Here is a 15335-nt window from a genome sequence, read left to right as displayed (position 1 = left end):
TAAAGGCTCGCACAGAATGAAGCCAAATCTACCAATCGAACATGTCACCGGCTACCTATCGTGCAAAGTAAACAAACATACTTCTTCAGCAATGCCCTCATGCGTGCTAGCAAGGGGAGTATTGTTATTGGCAGGAAAAATATTACAATAATAGGAGTGAAAAACTATTTGTTTATATATTTACCTTTTCTCATTTCTTATATTACTTACAAAAATCAGCAAGCTAACAAGAACATGATGAATGTATATTTTAATTGATTCACCGAACCTCTACAGTGCCATTGAACGACTATCAGGCTTATTTTCCCTGTTTTGTATAGTTGATAAATTCACAAACGGAACGTTACAAAACACTCTATTGTCTAATTGCGAATATTATGACATTCTTCTTCAAAGATATTTCTGGTAAGTGATTTCATGAGTGTTGCCACACACAGAAAAAAAAATATTGGTAAAAGCAAATACAAATATGTTAATACGGAATGCTCTGACGATTTTTCGAGGACACGTTTTAAGCTACCCAATGGTACACCGAGGTACACTGTCAAAGTGACAGTGTGCTTTGATGAAATAGTGTTAAAACTGGTTGCACGGATGAATTTGTTTAGCAACGATTGACACATGCAATTGTTTTGGTTACCTGTTGACGAAAATGTAAGTTTTCTTTAATAATCGTTTATTGAAAAAAGATATTACTTATGAAAAAGAATTTCTAATCTGCAGCTCAAGGATGGGATTGTTCCAGCTTTGAGGAGGTAGGTGGTTATTTTCGCACATTGTCTTAAAATCTTTCTACCCGCAGCTCCACGTATGACGTTAAATACAGATTCTGGAGAGGCACTGAAACTAAAGGAACCAGGTGAATAAGTTCTTTTTCTACCTGATTCGATAACCTGTCGGAATTTAAAATATTAGGTAACAGGTGCCCAATTTTTTGTCCCATTCAGTGACTCAGTTGGACAGTTGATGACACTTAAAAACTCGACCAACTCTACCAATTTTGGTTTTTTTAGTCATCCACATACTTTCGGCACGCACTGTAACGTCCAACACGCACGGTTCTTGGAAATCTGGTATGTTTAAAAAATACCACCACATCTCTTCAAACAAATCTATAACCAAAACTATCCATTTTGTCCATTTCATTTACAGCAAGACTCTGACGATGAAATATCGCACCTGAAATGGAAACCGTGCAAGTTCGGTTCATAAAGGCAGCCACCCTCTCACGACTAGTGGATGCCCTGACGATGGATGACGGAGAATTGGAGGGTACCTTTGTAAATGTGTTCCTTACCACCTACCGAACATTTACCCAACCGGAGAATTGCTGCTGGACCAGTACGAGAAATTATATTCGGAACCAGCGGCACTATTGCCCTCGGATGCGCTGAACGATCAGTTTGTTCAAAAGTGAACAGTTCAAAACTCCGCTTCAGGAATAAACTATCTGCTCTGACATTATAGTCTCAGTTCTGCACGTTTGGCTGGATGGATTCCCCGAAGGTTTGGATACGGAAAGCTTGTAAAGGCTTCTGGCGTTCACATCAAAAAGGTTGCAAAATTCATAAATACACATTAGGTGAGTTCAACTGATATTTGTTAAAACCAACCCATTCCAATCATTTATCTTCGACCAGGTGTACCAATAGGCCAAACAAGAACAGTAGAAAACCCTCGCCATTGCCAAGGTCCAGTTATTATCATGATCTAACCGACTAGTTTGGAGTTTTTGGAATATTTACAACCTGCCTTCCGCGGACCACCATCGCATCTAATGAACTCGTATCGATTCCCCGAAATTCACGTGAAGCACTTTGCCGAACAGCTGACCCGAATGGATATGAAACTGTTCAAGTGGGTGATACGTGTGATCGCCAACAGGGACAAGCACGAGTGCGGATCAGTACTCGCCACCATTACTCAGTTCAATGCGGTTTCCTTCCGGGTGAAATGCTTATCGAACCGCAGCTGAAACCGCAGGTAAGACTAACTATATCTTAACTGAATTTGTATTCTAACGAGCTATTTTTTTACTAGGGACGAGCCCTTCTCATGTCCATTTGGATTGACATTGCACAGGAGCATCGACTGTTGAAAAACTTCTCCAGGGCCGTGCTGCTTCGAGAACAACTGGAACTCTACACCGAATTTGCTCGGATATTTTCCGAGGATAATAACGCCTGAGCCCAACAGAAACCGCTGATGCGGGAAGGTACTGTTAAGTTTGCCGACACGGTAGGCGAGAAAGACCGCCATCTGCAGAAGGTATTTCAGAAGCAAAACATGTTAATTAGCTACGGAACCCTTCCTTATCTGGGGACATTCCTGACAGACCTAACGATGATTCATTGATTCATGCTGCCATGCCTATTACGCTACAGGATGGCTTGATCAATTTCGGCAAGCGACGGAAGGAGTTCGAGGTCATCTGCCAAAGGATGCTCTGTTCGATCGGTGGTTTGCCTCGCCGCTGGTCCTGGACAAGACGCATTATCCTCAAAGTAAATGCGAGCAAATTGTGTTTATTTTAATTAAAGACGCTGAATCTATCTGGGTAAAGACTCATTATTCATGCGCGTATAATCATCATGTGTAAATCAATCAATTGCCCTTCCTATGCTCATTCACAGGGATAGACCGTTCCAACATCAAATTATGGTCTTGCGGAACAATTATTTTTATTGAAACAAATTTTATTGAATTCAAAAAATAAATTTGTCTCCCGACCAATAATTTTATTTATTGAATTTAATGCATATTTTTTAACCTACAAATCTTTTTTTCTGCGTGTTGCAATATTTTCCAAATCCAAGCAACAAATAAACATTCAAATCTCTTGTAGGATAGGGAAAATACTATTCTTCAGCACGGTACATCATTAATCCTGTACTTTCCACTGAAACTTCTTGCTGGTTTCGTACAGGTTCGCCAGCGCCATAGTAAACTCATCCTTAGCATTCAGTTTGAGATAGTACTTGTACAGCAAAAGCGCTGTCCGGGCATCCTCAACGGAATCGTGTGTCTCGGATTGGATCTTGATCCCGAGGAATTGCCATGTCAAGAAGCGATGCGACACCGTGCGATGATAGGGAGATGAAACAGGTAACTCGTGTCAACCACTTGCTCCGGCGGAACAATTATATTGATCACGCGAAAATCGTTCTTGAGTCCATGTCCGACGAAGATGACACCACTTTCCACCAGATAGTGTATTTTTGGTAGGACTTTTTCAGCGTCGTCGGTCTCTTGTAGCTAAAGTTAGCATCCAGATCGCCTTGTTTAATTTCAAAGAATTTTGTCGGATAGTCGACAACCTGCTCCTGAGTGGAGATGTAATCGTCGACGAAGAGTACTCGTTCATCTTTACTTTGTCCGCGGATACACGTGATCCTAGCCACACTCATGTGACGAGGTTTTACGGTGGACATTTTACCATCGGACTGGATTTTACTTTCCTCCCGATTCATAGTATCCATTGCTACCAAGTCACCCGACTGAAAGATCTAATTTTTACTCAACGGTTTAAAATGTTTGTCACCTCAGATTTCACCGGAGTTTGGTTCGGTAACATATCATTTGCGAATGGATTTACGTACTGAATCAAACATGCCTTGTCCTCTTCTTGTTTCTTCCTGAGTGCGGTACTGGTGTAAACAGCTACCGACAAGCGATTTCAAATTGTCGCTACTACGAAATATGTTCTGACTCACTTAGTTTGCAGCTTTCGTGAGCATCAGAACCTTCATAGCAGCTGGAAGCAGTTTTCAACGATGCAATTTCCAAATTCTCTCTCATCCAATGTCATTCGGAAGCCTAGCGGGACCCACTATTTCTGCTGACCTTGATTAGACGCATTCGAGTTGAACGATGGTGGGTGTAATCTATAATAACAGCGTAAAATATCATAGGACCTGTTGGAACAATATTCAGGCTCAAGGAATCTCACCTCGGATGGAAAATGTGACAATCTACCCGAGAGCAGTGCATCCCGTAACGGCACATTTTCCCATTACCTACGTTTGCACCATTCCGCGAATCACCATCGCTAGACACTTGGGCAGAGTGTCGCGGCACTTATTTCTTCAGATACTCAAGTTCTTTGTTCGTCTCCAGACCGCAGTTAACCGATAGAATTTTCGGCAGATCAGCCACACGACTCTTTTGATTAGTGGGGGTGAACTTGTTGCATTTCTCACACCAGGCCGATGTAGTTTTTTCAACAGACATAATATTATATGCTCCCGGAACGATCGTAGAAAATTGATGGCTGGACAGGGTCGATTTTAGGTTCCAGCCACTGCACGAATTATTTTCAGCATATATGAAACGATATTGAATCATAAATCTGCACAGAAACAAACAAATATCATTAAAAAAATAAACTTAAGAACGGCATGCTCTGATCGGATTTATCAAAATATGTTGCCATTTCTTATTATTTTTCAGTGTTTGTTAGTTGTCAAGCAAAATCCATGCATAGGGTTCATTAAATCTAGTTTTCGGAGAGCCAAATAATGATTTCCCTTTTGTATGGGACCTTGGCGTATTTAATTTGTATTTGGTAAAAGTAAGAGTGTTCCGCTCTTAGCAAAAAACAACCAACGCCAACTATTAGGTTGAAAGTAAAACTTTTAAATTAATCAAGAATAATAATCAAAGTAAAAGTTTTCCTTTTAAGCAAATGAGGAATAGTACTCAAAACAAAAGTTTCATTTTTAAACTAAGAGTATGCGTTGGTTGTTTTTGCTAAGTGCGAAAAACTCTTATTTTCACCAACATTTTTTGTTCTGTGCAGGTTTGATAAAACGTTTTCATTACAAGTGACGAGACTCGTGACGTCCCGAAATATTCTCTCCAGCGCGATAAAAAACAAATACGGCTTTGCGCCGCTTCGGTTCCTAGGCCTCGGTTATGCATCTAAGCCGCATCGAAATGGTACCCCTTAAACAGAGGTTCCTGAAGGGTATTGGATGGTTACCGGAACCCAGTAAAGTTCAACCGTAAAGGAGCCGGAAATCTAGCTGGTTCTAATTCTTTTTCAGGCACCAGTAACAAAAGCGATTCTAACTAGTCGCTCCAGCACCCCGTTGAATTCTAACGATTTCACCACCTGGGCGCCAGTTTGACGATATAAAATTAACTTTGTTTACTTTCGACAAGTTTTGATTCGAGCCAACAACATCCAGCCCTCTTAAGAATGTATCCTGCAATATGGTACTCTAGATTACGTTCTGAGTTATCGAACACGCTATCGTCAAAAATCTTCAGAATACTCCAACTCCACAAGATCCACCTGAAAAAAGGAAGACATTTTAGGCCAAGACTATGTTTGGTACCACCTGGTTTACTTTTTCTTCCATCATTATACTCTTTTTGATCTGATCTGATTTGATTTGTTTGATTTACGGATGCCTTCGGTTAAATTCATTAACCATTTTATATCGTCCAACTTATAAGATGATGAAGGAATTTCAGATATGAGCTAAAGCACCTTCAAGTTATCTTTAAATTGAAGAGCAGTTGGACGTTATTCAAGCAGTGTTCTTGCAAAAAATTTGCACTCAAATTTCAAGTAATAATTAATTTCATTTTCTAATAAACAATTATTCAGTAAATTGGCATTAAATGTGAAATGCGTGGAATAAAATGATTTGTTAAATAAAAAGAATAGAAAAATAAAAATCAACGCATAGCCAACCCAAGTTACTGCAAAAGTCTTGTTTTGGTATTATAGTATAACATTGGACTTCACTGCAAATGGTTATTATTGTTCTGTCACAGTGACATGGTTTCCGCTTAAAATAACTTGAAAAATCCGCTTAAAATAACCTGAGTCCTGCGCTGACTCAAATTCTTTGAATAAATTTAAACACGTTATTCATTGATTAAATAGCATTCAATAAATCAGATGAAATAATGTTTGAAATGGTGTTCGCTAGGATGTTCCGTTTGCCACGATAAAGTTGCTTAATTTTTCATTCAGTATGAATTTATTTTGTGATTTGATCGAAGTCACTCAAAGTTATAGCAACATATTCCGGTTGCCAAAAAAAATAGTCTGTATTCCACGCAGTGTTGCGCATTCCTCTGTACGGGACTCTATATTGTATACAGACTCTACTTCAATGATGTTTTCAATGTCCTTCCACCAGGATACATACTTAAATACGCTCCCACGCAAACGGGCGTGCTAAAAAGCACACTTTAAAGTTAACATAAAGTTCTTAGCGAACTTTCAAGCTGTTTAAGCTTAAATCAAATATTATAAAATAACAATTCACTTCTGCATTTCTTAAAAGACTCCACACTGGCGCCACCATGGCACAAAAGGTTAAATTTTGCAGTACATAATGACAATTCTCAGTTCAACACAATACATTATAGTAGAGGTGGCGACATTGCTAGATTAGGGACACAAAATAATCGAACGATAAAACCATATGCAATTAAACATCACTTTCATGTGCGTTCTCATGTTAAAAAGTAAAAGAAGTGATTTCCCTTTGAATTTCACATGAAAATCCATTAAAAAGCGTGGTGTTTCAAATTGAATTCAAACAAATTCCACGTGACAAGTGGCAACGGTGTGTATTTAATGTGTTTGTGGATTGAAATAATTCTATAGACTTCCACATGATGTTAACAACTTCCTTGACCTGATTCAAAGTCTGTACGAACAGGTTATCGTGCTCAATGAAATTACAAATTACAAATTAACATGTTAAGTTTTTTCAGTGGAGAAAACTTTTTTGGATTTATTATCTTTCCAGCAGGAGAAAGCTACATGATTTCGTTCTAATGATCATATTTTAATACCTACATGAGATAACGACCATTGCGTAGTCTGACTAGTTCATTAAGAGACACAGTTTACAGAAAAAAGAAACAGAAAAATATTTCGCTGACGAAAATGCTGGAAATCTCATTCTCTGCTTACACTGCTCATAAAAGCATAAGAGTCCCATATGGATTTTTGACGAAAATCTGTTATCTGTTGGATTGTATTCTGTAATACCATTGAATCACAATGAACAAATAAGATTACATGGTTTGTTATGAAAATACCGAAAAAAAACCAAAACATGGTTGTCCCATCCATAAGGCTCAATGAGAATGTAAATCTTCAATAGTGTTTTTCTCGGCTTGCTGTTTTTCAATATGGGACTCTTATGCTTTTATGGGCAGTACATGTATTTGGGATATTTTTTTCTAATGCAGCTGGAGAAGATTCCGGTAGTTTAAAGCAGCATCCCTAAAATGCAGCTGATGAAAAAACAATAAACCCACGAAATATTTTTCACTGAGCTCCAACTATCGATTCTTACGTTTTGCAGGCCTGGCAGCACTTTTTTCCATCTGTTGACTCTTGCGTTGCGCAGACCTGGCAGCATATTCAAGGTTTCAGACACACAAATACCAACACGTTAGGAAATGAACAAATTGCCCATGGCTTACATATACTAGGCTAGCTCGTTAAAGTGTAAACATTTGACGAGCGCTCGTCATAGAAATCGTCGGCGAAAACAATTACATGAAATTCCTATATTTTTTGCTGCTAACGAATGATCGACACCTGATAAATCACAAGAAAGCTATGCCGATGTCCAATACCTTTGCTGTGAACAGAAAATTAAGGTGGGATATGTTTTCTATGGCATGCAGCTGAATTCCCGATTTACGCTAATAATCACATAGATGCACTGATTATCCACTGTGTCTAGTGTAATTATGGGGTAATTTACGTCAAGAATCCATTGCGCACTATATTTTCCATCATAAGAGCTCAAATATTGTCAATTAACAATTTTCGAGAAATTCGTTTGTTTATCTCAACGATTTCTCTGACGTCACCGAAAACTGTCAATTTGCGGAGTAGCAAGCCTCGTTTCTGTGAGCCGTGCAATTTGCTCACCTTTCTCTTCTATACTTCTTGGGCACGTTTGACATTTCAATCTACGGCGCACGCTAATCGCAGAATGATTATTTATTGAGATTAAAAACATTTTTCGTCCACAGATGGCATTACATTTATGTCCTTTGTGATTTGTATGGGATTTACAAGAGTGAACTATATTGTTAATATACAATATTTGCTTAAATGGAACTTGAATGCTGTTTTTGCCGCTATTAGAGCTTAAAACGTATCGCAAAATTACTTAAAACGAGAAGCTTATGCAGCTCCCTTATACGAACTTTTGGTTGCTTGGGCTGTTTCTTGTCCAACGATTCACATCAGATTATATTGCACTTCAGCGACATCCTGACAATTTCTGTGATTGCTGTAATCGAAATTTGTTGACTCTCTGTGTATCTAAGTGCTTCGTGATCTCTTTCATACGCAGAAAAAAAACCCAATACTTTGCAGCAGCGCGACTTCTGAAAAATCGCTTGAGAGATTGGCAGTCGTCAGAGATCTTAGTGTTCTTCTAGAGTCACAGAAGTCTATTGGAGATCACTACTCCCATGTTATAGCAAATGCGATCATAAACCTCGATTTCATTAAAAGAATGGTCTGTTTTAGAAGCTTCAGTTTTTGTTTGGAGCCCTTTCGCGCGGATTTTGATTATCGGAATTGAAACTGTGTCAGTAAGACTCCTTCGCTTCCCTCTTACAACATTACAGTGGGGATCATTTTGACTCAAGAGCATTTTTTTAAAAGGACGTAGAAGCTTTTGTATGCAGAGTTTTCCAAAAAAAATGTTTCTTGCAACACTTTTCAACTATGAGGAATTCCACGAAGATAATTAAAATCCTGACCGACCATCTTATATTCCTATGAAACTTTACACATTTCATCAGCATGGAAGACTAAACATTTTCCACGAGATTATTTTGATCCAAGAGCAATTTTTTAAAAGAGCGTAAACATTTTTACGTGTATTCATTTCAAAATTTTTCTGTTCGATTACTGTATTTTATTCAGCAAAACTTTCTGAGAACGAGTTTCAGAGAATAAATATTTATGTGCGAAAAAAATATGCGCTAAAAAAATGTTATCATTTTTCACAAAAACAAAAAATTGTATTAAAAATTTGAATTGTAAAAAACCCCTTTTTATCGTAAATAAAAACCTCAAGAGAAAAGAAACATTCTAAATGTGATTCTATGATGGAGAACTAATCGGTAAAAAAGTTTTTCTAACAATAACTTTATACAAACTTTTGAAATTAATGCATGTAAAAATGTTTACCCCCTTTTGAAAAAATAATGGAGACTCATAAACCGAACACAACTTCAAAGTTTCGTTCGAATCGACGATGGTCATATTTTGTGGTCGGCCGGTTTCTCATGGAATTTCTCCTATGCTATATATCTTCTTAGTGGGGAAAACTTTTGGTAAAAACTATTTTTTTCTCTATTAAGAAGAAAACCATCTTTGCGCGTGAAGAGCGCAAAACCTATAACTAAATTAGTTATGAAATGCCTCCAATTTTTTGGAGCTAGCATTAATCCGGCGCTAGCTTAGTCCGTAAACTAAGTTAGTGTCGGATTCTGATGAGACGAAGTCAAAACCAAATTCCATTACTAATTTACTTTTCAACTTCAAAGCAGTATAGCTAAAAATACTGAAACTTTAGAATAACGTTCAATATTCACAAGCACTAATGGGAGTATGAAGAATACAAAATGGTGCTTACGAAATCAAAATATCATTTCCTACTATCAGGATGGACAAAACATATGGCTGTTGCAAGTTACCACGCATAAAATCATTCCCATATTGTTTACAAACAACAACGATTTTAAACAGCTGTAACATTTTACTTATACAAAATTTGCTTACAAAAGTAAGAAAGGCTAGGATTTAATGTCAGCACTAATAATATCCATAAAACTACTGCCAGGTATAGTTTCAGCAAAAAACAGCGCAAATTAGGCTATATATGCAATGTGTTGAAATATTTTTGAAAACTGATAAAGCCTAACAAATTACAAGTAAATGGCATGCGACCAAAAGGGGCTAACCCACAGCCCACTCGTCCTTTCCTTATCTTTCGTTTTAGAGTTATAATGTCTTTGGCAAAGTTGTTGCATGGCACCTAGCACTTTATTTAGTTATTTTATATTAGTTCGGAATTCAGGCGCTAGGGCGGTGCTATCAACTTTTCAATAGAACGAGATAGAAAGATGGTGTCTTCGACAATGTTGTATGTCAGGTAATTGTAAGTATATCTTTTAAAGATGCTAACCTTGTAGGTCCTACAAGTTCTGAAATATTGCGCATTTTTCAAGACATCTGTAAATAAAGTTTTTACCAAAAAATACTCTATCTCAAAACATTCAGGATCTACAATGTTTGCATCTTCAGAAGATATATTTAGAATGGTAAGACCTGCAGCTTTCTCGAAGACACCACTTTTCTATAAAGCGACTGAATTCCGAACTAGTATGCTTCAACCAAATATAGTGCTAGGTGCCATACAAAATCTTTTCCGAATATTTGCTATGTATGACCTATGGTGTGTCTATAAGGAAACATATAGCTATACATAGCAAGTATGTGAGCAGCACTCACCTTCGGGAACGATTATGTGGGCCGAAACGTCAACGTAAAATGCAATCCAACTAAAAAAGTTTTATATACAGTTCACCGACATGTGAGCTACAGCATAACATTCACTGATGGTGAATCGATAGACTACTTTTTCTTAACACCGCGAGAAACGTTTGTTTAGAATCTTTGAACAATATTACAACGTAAAACAGCATCATCTAATCTAGTAAAATAATTTTGGCGGTTAATCCTTCTAGAAGTAATTATAAAAAAATACTCTTCAAACAAATTTAATGTCTTCATCAGAGTTTTCGAAAATGCCATTTCATTCTACTATTGAAATAAGCGGGCATAGCGTAGTTGGTCAGTCGATTGCCTTGTACGCAGCTCACCTGGGTTCGATTCCCAAACGCCGTGCGTCAGGTTAAATTTTTTTCGAACCTGAAAAAGAGCCGAAAGACCCTAAGGTTGAAGGATTTACAATCGAAATAAATGAAAAGCTTTGTGGAAGACATTCCAATCTAATTTTGTTGAAGACATGGATACTCCGTCCATTCAGAATATCATGTGCATGAATTATGTGAATGAAAACCATTAAAACAAGTTATTCTGATATTGCTGTAATTTATAAATCTCATCTGCTGTGTATAAACAATATAAACAATATAAACAATAAAAACAATATAAACAATATGAACAATATAATTCCGTTCAAGGTAGTCTCTGAAAATAGCTGACTTTAAGAAAATTTCTTAAATATCGTTTTAGATCTCGATAGAGTGCATTCATGTAGCCTTCATATTTTCAATAAAATTGTTTAAAATGACATTATCAACAACTTTGCTGAAGACACCAAGTCTCCTACTTTTTTTGAGGAGTTCATTTTCCTAATTATTTCTAGGAGATTTCATCACCATAATTATTACCTCAAAAGATGTTTTAATTCTAAAGTTGATGCTTTCGAAATTATGTGATTTTGACCGTTAGGAAAGTTTTCGAACATTTGTGTTTTCATACTTTGAATTAATTGATTAAATTATAAAAGAAATTATCGACATATTTCTTATATTCATTCGTTATCGAGCACTCAGTCGAGATAGAAGTCTTTTGTTGTTGGTCCGTACGCTCTATAGCGACAAATAGTGCTAATCCGCGTCCAAGGTTATATCGCACACTCTACGCCTAGTTTTCCCTTCTTTTGTGTTTCTGTTTCTGAGTACCGTTAGCCGGTCAGTGACAAGTGAAGCAGTGTTCTTCTAGTAAGCCGTCTGGATACCGTTACCTACACAAGATAAGTATTAGTTTACGTTTACCCTTCTTGGTTCTCTTACTAACGTGCACCGGGTAATAGGCCCGTGCACAAATGACTTCCCCTGACGGCGGTTCCCATGCCTCAAATTATATCCAAGCTCGGCCACCGGCCAATTGGTGAACCTCTTTCGGACCAAAGATAAAAAGTATTTGAATATGTTGCAGATTTCTCGAATTCTGAAAGATTGGTATTCGGCCGAGATGGAAATATCGAAAATTCGCCCTGATAAGCTTCGGGTAGTTGTAAACAGTTTAACACAGACAAACGATATCGCTGGCTACGGGCCCTTTACGAAGGAGTACAGGGTGTATATTCTAGCTAGCAGGGTTGAAGTCAGTGGGGTCGTTTCCGATTCGAGTCTGAATTGCGAGGACCTGCTAAAATATGGGACTGGCTGTTTCAAAGAGCCCATGCTCGCTAGATTTTCAGAGCAGCGTGCACTCAATGCACTAGCGCGACTGCCGAAAGGTTAAGCCAGTGAAGATACTGGAATGCAAACGTTTGCATTCAGCATCAGTTGCAGCTGACGGCAAGAAAATATACGTCAACTCAGACTCCTATCGGGTGACCTTCGCCGGCTCTGCCCTACCCAACTACCTCCTCTTTGACAAGGTTCGTCTATCTGTTCGCCTCTTTGTGCCGCGGGTCATGAACTGTACTAATTGCAAACAACTGGGACACACAGCCTCCCATTGTAGCAATAAATCCCGTTGTGGGAAATGCGGTGGGGATTATGCGGATGATTCCTGTGGAAGAGATGTCGAAAAGTGTCTCTACTGTGGGCGAAACCCACATGATCTTCCTTCATGTCCCGCGTACAAACAGAGCGAGGAGAATCTTAAGCGTTCCCTTCAGGAACGCTCTAAGCGATCTTTTGCAGAAATGCTTAAGATAGCTATGCCACCTCTCTCTACGAACATCTATATCAATTTGTCTACTAATGAATGCGACTGTGATGAACCCCAGGAGGGAAAATCTTCTGCTGTGCCTGGAAGCAATAGAAATAGGAGGAATATTTCCTCTCCCAAGCTTCGTCGTAAAGGCCAGAAGGTGTCCCTTCTTGGCCGCCCCAAAATAACTACTCAAGGAAGTACATTGTGCAAAACCGAAGGAAGTCGCTCCCGGTCTCAGTAACCTGAGGTCAGAAAAGGAGTTCCCAGCACTCCCAGGAACATCAAAAACCCCAAGTGTTCCCATATCACAGCCAGAGTAAGAAAACTGCGCTGGCTTAATAAATTTCTCTGACATTGTGGACCGCATTCTTACAGCTTTAAATGTTTCTGACCCCCTTGAAAGCATCTTGATAAGCTATCTCCCCGCAGTAAAAACATTTTTGATGCAGTTCACTGTGAAATGACTCCTCCTTTCAGCGATTGTATCCTTCGATGGCTATTTCATCGAACGAGGTCACGGATTTAATCACTGTTCTACAGTGGAATTGCAGAAGCATTACTCCGAAAATCGATTCCTTTAAAATCTTACTAAATAAAATGAAATGCGATGCATTTGCACTATGGGAGACATGGCTTACTTCAGAAATCGACCTACACTTTCACGTTTTTAACATTATTTCCTTGAATCGAGAAGGCTTACGGAGGAGTACTGTTGGGGATCAAACAGAGCTATTCTTTCAATCGAATCGACCTCCCCACACCAGGCATTGAAGTTGTCGCTTGCCAAACCATAATTAAAGGCAAAGACATTTGCATTGTTTCCACCTACATCCCCCCTAGAGCCTCAGTTAGCCATCGACGGCGGAACTCCTCCCCGCACCGAGGCTAGTTTTAGGTGACTTCAACTCCCATGGTACGGCATGGGGTTGCCTTCATGACGATAATCGATCTACTCTACTCCATGAGCTTTGCGACAACTTCAATATGACCATTTTGAATACCTGTCCCTCTGCTCGACATCGCTGCGGTTAGATTGCATGTGGAAGGTAGTCTCTGATCCTCACGGCAGCGCTAATTAATGTTTCGTATGATCCCACACGAAATACTGGTTGGCTCGTGGATAGCGGTATCTGCACTTGTGGCAACAGTTATCACGATATCGAACATATTGTCTGGGCATGCGCCGAGGAACTGTTCTGCCTGATCTCAACTAACGGATTCCCTTCGAGCCCGAGGAAGATCATCCAATCTCCCGGTTCGAGATGTACTGGCATGCCGCGATCTCCTCTATATGTCCCTCGTATACGCATTCCTAAAAACCATTAATATTCAGATTTAACTGCCCCTATTATTTTTTTATCATTTTCAGAAGTGCCCTCTTCCGCCCACCGTACCCCAACGATGACGGTTTGATGCGACCCCAAGACGACACAATAAATCTCTGCCGAATGACCCAACAACACGAGACCTACATCACAACATCAAATGCGCAACGCGGTGTGTTGCCGATCCGCATCTGAGCCGTACTACAAACCCCTGCCGGTTCAAGGAAGACCGCCCGGCGTCCCAATACATGATGCATCTGTCTGAATCCGTAATCCTTACGGTTGATTCCCTCTGCCGGAGACTGAAAGTTAATATTACCACCCCCCCCCCCCCTCTCAGTCTTGTCCACCCACTCTCCCCTGTCTCTGATACGCAAATGTAGGAAATCACTCCCCCTTCTCCCCCTTGAATATCTTTGTAAAACTTATGTGCCCTCCTGTCTTCTAGTTTTAGTTGATCAATATATGATCTCATTTAGAAATGCCCAACAGTACCACTGCTTTAAAATAGCCCAAATTAATCCCCTTAATCTCAATAAAATTGAACCACTCTTCAGCAGAAGACAAAAGTTAAGCCCGTACGATATTAAGCCTGTTCTAATGATCCTGCCACTTCTAGTTTTCCGATCTGTATACTTCACATCTTTGCTCTCACTTGAGTACTATGGCTCTTATTTTCATAACTTTCCCTACCCAGTAATCTCTAGCTAATTGAATGTCGTTAAAATGTAAAAAAGAAATAGTTATTCCGAAAATTAGGGTGAACGTATAAATATGGGACACACTGTATATAGTTTAATCATCAGACCCTATACTTGAATAATATTTTAATTATTAGGCGGATAGGTTGGCGGATTATCCCGGAAGGTCTAATACGCGGCAGCCTTCTCCGCGTACACGTCTGAGTACTAGACTGGTTCAATTTTTGACTGTTAGCTCCACCAGGCTCTATTAATTCCTTTGATGGCCCTTAGTATTTGTACAAATTTTGGTACCGATCGGTTGTATCTACGGACCTTCCAAAAATTTCAATGTTTATATAGAAATTAGTATGGAAAATGAAAAAAAAAAATCAAACAGTGTTGCTATGATTAATAATAAAATCCACTTATTTTGAAATCATGCTGCTTCTTTAGTTAATAACTTTCCTTAACGAATTTTCACAAACAATGTTCCACGAATGTGTTCAGTAGAAGAATACCTTTAGAAATAGGGTGATGTGCCTATTATGGCAGTAGAGCCTATTGTGACCCTATTTCGTACCCCTTGGTTTCGAACCAAGCATATGAGATAATGACACTATCGAT

General features: G+C 38.9%; 1 pseudogene; it reads left to right on the top strand.

Moving 5' to 3' along the window:
• The first annotated feature begins 377 nt into the window (after nucleotides 1-377).
• On the top strand, nucleotides 378-2639 carry LOC131679604 (ral guanine nucleotide dissociation stimulator-like 1; annotated as a pseudogene).
• Nucleotides 2640-15335: the final 12696 nt, after the last annotated feature.

The sequence above is a fragment of the Topomyia yanbarensis genome, chromosome 2, assembly GCF_030247195.1.
Source record: "Topomyia yanbarensis strain Yona2022 chromosome 2, ASM3024719v1, whole genome shotgun sequence".
NCBI classification, from domain to species: Eukaryota; Metazoa; Arthropoda; class Insecta; order Diptera; family Culicidae; genus Topomyia; species Topomyia yanbarensis.
Note: the sequence above shows the minus strand (reverse complement) of the source record. Positions and strands in the feature narration are given on the sequence as shown.